The sequence below is a fragment of the Primulina eburnea genome, chromosome 1 (genome assembly GCF_022965805.1).
Source record: "Primulina eburnea isolate SZY01 chromosome 1, ASM2296580v1, whole genome shotgun sequence".
Lineage (NCBI taxonomy): Eukaryota > Viridiplantae > Streptophyta > Magnoliopsida > Lamiales > Gesneriaceae > Primulina > Primulina eburnea.
The window spans coordinates 19,721,676-19,727,536 of record NC_133101.1 but is presented as its reverse complement, the minus strand read 5'-3'; positions in this window follow the sequence as shown (position 1 = coordinate 19,727,536).

Sequence of the window (5,861 nt, the reverse complement as noted above, 5' to 3'; positions counted from 1 at the left end):
ATGAACATCATGATAAACTTTGAGAAAGTTCGGATTTTTCCAGCGCATGTGTACTCGGATTCATGACTTGTTTTGTTGTAATTAATCGGTTTTAGTCTTGGTTAAGGGGGCTGCCATGAAACCATAACATGTTTAAGAAAGTTTAAATCAAAACCTAGGCCACACACGCATACACAAGTCGGCAGAAGAGCATCAAAACAAAGTTGAAACCAAAAAAAAAAACCAGTTCTCGGCCGCCTTAGGGTGGTGCGATCGGTTGTTTGATTTAAGGGGGCTGGGTGAGTCTTGGTTTAGCCCCAGGGCTAGCCAGGGCCGTGAGGGGTCGGAGTAGGTGTCCTAGCCGCGCTAGGACTCGAGTTTGGTGGGCTGGGGTGGAGTCCACACCAGCAAGGACTCCACCCGAGGGAAAGGAAATAATCGCGCGCAGGTGTAGCAGCGTAGGCGAGGAGTTTAGGCTCGGTCCAGGGCTCGAGGTTTGGGTTAGAGTGACTCTTTAGGGTCTTGGGAAAGTGCACTAGGGGTCAGTTGGGGCGCTGGGTAGACGGCTTGGTCCCTTGGTTCACAAAGATGGAACTCACTTCATGTGCAACCCTCGGCTACTGCATGGGCATGGTTTAGGGCGCACGTTTCCAACTTTGGGCGGGGTATTTCGGTGAGTTAAGGGTCCAGTAGGGTAGTTTAAGATGTTGGTCAAGTTTTGGACCAACATGGTTCGGGGGTAACTCGATAAAATTAAGAGATGGCTCGGGGTCGAAGTTTAGGTGTCAAAATGAGTTTTAAAACAAAGAAAATTCGAAAAACGACTCACGGGGGTCGGGTCGTGATCCATAAGGGCTAAAATAATATAAAAAGTCTAAATTTAGAATTTAGGAATTTTATATTGAAGTTTGGTATTTTTCGGGATTAAAACACCGTTAAAATAATTAAGAAAAGATAATTGAAAAAGTCTAAGTTGTAAGCCAAATAAAATTACGAAAAAAATTCATATAAGCTTAAATAATTATTTGGGACATCTTAGAGTCATGAAATAAAGAAAAAAAGTCGAAATCGTAAAATGTCGAGTCCAGGGGTAAAACGGTTTTTTTACACCTAGAAATTAGTAAAGGTCGTGGCAGTGCCCGAAATGCTGTTTTCATGTTAATTATGATATTTTTTAAATGTTTATGTATTTCTCATGATTTAATTATGATTTTAAATGTCTAAAGGATTTTTATGATTTAAGAAGACATTTAAAATAAATGTTCCATGTTTGTTTTCAAAATGAAAAACGTAAATATTGTTCATGATTTTTCTAAGTGATGTAAATGAAAATGTTGAAGGATGTGATGTTATTGTGAATAATTCGTTAATGTTGGCGACGTCGTGAGGGTTATGGTCCCAGTGGGAGCCCGACGATCGTGTTTCAATCATTATGAATATGTGGTAACGGAAAAGTGGTAACGGTTTTGTGGTAACGGAAGAATGAGAATATCATGAGGGGAAAAGGCCCCAAAGGGAGCCCATTTATGGGAAAAGGCCCCAGAGGGAGCCCCGACGATCGTATTTCTATTCGATAATGATAGGCCAGGGCCCAGTTGACCAGTGAGAGTGTTGCTGGTGTCCCCCGCCGCCCAGTACTGTGGTTTTATAGATGGATCCATCGACCTTCATGAGCATGATCAGGAAAGTCACAATTAACGATCTGAATTCAACAAAGGAAACGGAAAATGATTATGATCAAGTTTAAACGTTTTATGTCATGATAAGGAAAAATGATCAAGATTTTATTGCATATCATGAAAAATTATTTTTACTTAAAAAAGTATTTTCACTGTTGCATGTGGTTTTATATCTATTACTCGTTATCAAGATTATGGTGTGTTGAGTCTTTAGACTCACTAGATGTGATGGATGCAGGTGGTATTGATGGGGTTCTTGACGGATGATTCTACTGGACTGAAGTTGCACACAACCCGAGGACCAGCGCGTCATTTTCCGCACTATGCTTTACGATTTAAGTTAAAGATTTTTAAGATTATTTATTTATGCTTTTGAGAGGTTTTTGAAAGGTTTAGTATGAGCTTTACTTTTCAAACTTATTGCTTTTTAGGTTTGGTAAACATGCGACGATTTTACTTTACCACTATTTCACTCGAATTTTTAAATACTAGTTGATTGAGGTTTTATTTTAAAATGGACAAAATATTTTATAAAAATATTTTCATGTGTTCTTCAAGTTGGCCGAAATTATAAAAAAATAAAAAAATTAGTACTTTTAAAACAATAAAAAGGGGTAGACGTTTCAACCTATAAGTTCTTGGCATTCCTAATTTCATTCCATAGGTTTCTCTTAACAAAAAGTTCAATGATTTTAAGTTTATTAGACCCAAAATCATTTTCCATACAATCGAAAAATTACTGACATAACCCAAGTGTTCCTCAAAAGTTCGAATTAAATCCTCAAAAATTTTGAGATTGGCAATTTGGCTCTTACAAATCTTCAAAGTTTGCATTTTCGTCCCCATCGAAATTTTTGATTTTAGCCTCGTTAAAACTTAAAATTCTCGAAACTCGGAATTTAATCCCAAAATTCGGTAAATTCGAAAGTAGTCCCTTAGTATTTTATTTTTGCACTTAGGTCCTCAAATTAATGGTTATTACAATTAGGTCCTTAAAATTCTCAATTCATGCAATTTAATCCTTAAATCCCAAGTTATACCTTTTTATACTTCTAAGGATTTTTGCATTATTCGAATCATTATTGCTTATATAAAATCCTCAAAATTAACCCAACTAGTAACCTCAAACCATCAATATTTTCTTAGAAAACATACATGCCCCAAAAGTATTCATAATATTCAAGATTAACTTATAACCCAAAAGTATAACATAAATACTACTAACCCAAAAATTAATAAAGTCAAATAATTTTCCAACCTTTCCTAATTCTCAATAGCAAAATTTTTATTCGTCTAATTCCACCACAAATCCAGCATGCATGAAAATCATATAATTTTCCATTTCATGTCGTAACATGCATAAAAATTTTAAAGCATCTCATCTCAAAACATAACGACAAATAAACATGTCCCGTAAACGTATATCATATTAACATGCAGGTGATAGCATTAAAACATTTAAAACATTTGAACTTACAGACTTGAGGCTTGAAGACTGAGCGACAGAAGCTGGCGGTGACACAACCCTATACAGGACCCTTGCTCTGATACCAACTGAAACGTCTACTCGTTTTAAAATGCGGAAATAAATTTTTTTTTAAACTCGCAATTACAGAATAAAATTTAAAATGATTGTATTTTATTGGCAATGAAAATATCGAAGTTAAAAATAACCAACATCCACGTAAACGTAAATGAGTAAAAAACAAGAAATCCTCAACGTAAATAAAATGTTTAACTCCTCTCCAAAATCATAACTCAAAAATGCGGAAAAACGCGTGGTCCTCGGGTTCTGTCACCGCACCAGGACTATATACTCAGAGTTCAGCACCTCATGTCACCTGCTCAAAAATTTAATCTGCATCACACATGTCTAGTGAGTCTAAAGACTGAACACGCCTGTACCAGAAATAACAAGTGCATATACATGCACACAACAGTGAAAAATAGCATAATGAACATACATTTCATGTCAGCAGTAAAATCGTATACATAATCATGTCCTGACAAAACCTGGTAAAATCATAGCATATATAATCGTATCAGCATATACGTGTTAAGCTCCTTAATTTGAATTTCGTTCATTAGCTGTGACTTTCGTATCATCATGTCATCATGTTAGTCGATGGATCCATCTACGTGTAACTGCGGTACCCGGCGGCGAGGATCATTAGCGACGAAATTACCTGCCCACTGTGTCCAGGCCTTACATGTCATCGTGTCATCGTGTAGTCACAACTAAATCACTTTCTTCAAAACATGTCAACATATTCATCACTTAATAAAAGCATGCGTATACGTAATTTTTTCTTTAAACCAATCATGCACCGTATTTACCATAATTTCATAAAAATCATAAACATGATGCATAAACATTTAAAAGTATGATAAAAAGTTCTCAGGACGCTACCATGACCAAAATCTCACCCCGGGTCCAAAATGATCATTTTGCCCCTAGAAACCCAAAAATTATCGTTTCACTCCTGGACCTCTAAAATTGACACAAAGCTTACCAAACTCCTTAAAATATCTCAAAACATATTTATAATCATTCCTAGACGTAAACTAGGGCCCATTAAAAAAAACTTAAACGATTCGTTTTAAAACTTGGACCGGGGTCCCGATTTTAAACCCAATCGACCCGAAACTCAACCAAAATTTCCCAAACTTAAACCATGCCTAAAATACATCCTACAAGACCCTAAACCACATTTTTCCAGCCCACTAAGACCCACGAAAATGAGCCACAAACATCTGGAACTTTCAGAAAAATCCCATTTGAAAACACTAGTTGCACTACCCTCCGTAACTTCGATCCTAGCTTGCACCTAACAGGACTAGCCACATATCAACCTATCCTAGACCACCCTAGGATCCCTCTGGACCTACCGAACCCATGGCCACAGCCCCATGCAAGCCGTGAAGCGCAGAAAATTCCTCAAGAACAAGCACGGCCGTGCCTTACCCGAACACAACCGGCTCTTAACTCGTCCACTTCCTTCCTAGCCATGACCAGCTGGTTATGGACCACCCCTAGCCTTGGTTGGACCCTCCTGGATCGCACCTTAGCATGGTTCAGCCCTTCCCCAGCCGCGCCTTCCCGAACCCTCACCAAACGCCAAGGAAAGTTCTAGCCGCCTAGACAACCAATCGGCCCTCTCCTATACCATGTACCCTTTAACCTCCAGCACCATGTCACCTCGTCTTACAGCATATACACCCCTTAGAAACTCTGAAAAATCGGCAGCCCCTTGCACAAATCAATAAAAGATGAGTATGCAATTTTGGCGACAAAACTTGAACAAAACGTAACCACACATTAGATCAAAGGATGGACATACATTAACATATGTTTCAGCAATATTATGGCGTGAATGATGAGAAAAATGAAATACAAGCATGCCTTGATGAATTTTACGCAAGAACGTCGAAGAAACGAGCGTCGGGGAATTGCCGGATGAATTTTCTTTGAAAGAATAGCTGTGGCCGAGAGCTCCCAAACCTTGCTGCTGAAACCCACGTGAAATGAGTGGTTGAAGAAGAGGTTTTCGGCTGAATGAGATTAGGTTTAGAATTAGTGGGTGTTTATGGGTTAATTAAATAATACAATAAAATCTAATGGGCCTTTAATTGCATTTTCAAAGTTAAAAATGCGTCTTGATCCCACTAAGCTTAAAAATAGGCCCACCAAGTCCTAACACACTCCCGAAAAATATTTCGTGTTGGAAAATTTTTGAAAATATTAGCCGAACCCTCAAAAAGTCTCTCGATTCGATAAAATTTGCGTATCGTTAAAAATTATGCTATGGCGGGTAAAAATACCCAACAAAGCTTATTTCTTGAAAAATACCTTTAAAACACCTTATAATAATTAATAAAAATTAATTATGTAATTAAAATAATTTTTCTGATAATTCCCCGGTCTCCATTCCTCGTTCGAGCGCGAAATTCAACTTAAAAATCATAGTGCATGAACTTTAAATAAACCATGAAGTAAAACACGAATTAATAAAATAAACATACATTTTATACTTTAAAAGAATTTAATAAAATACTAAAGAAATTTAATAATTTGCATGCACGTGGTTCACGTGGACCTTCAAATTTTCGAGACGTTACAATCTACCCCCCTTAAATTGAATTTCGTCCCCGAAATTCATTTATCGTTTACAAACAAAAAGTTTAAACTCTTAATGCTAGTAT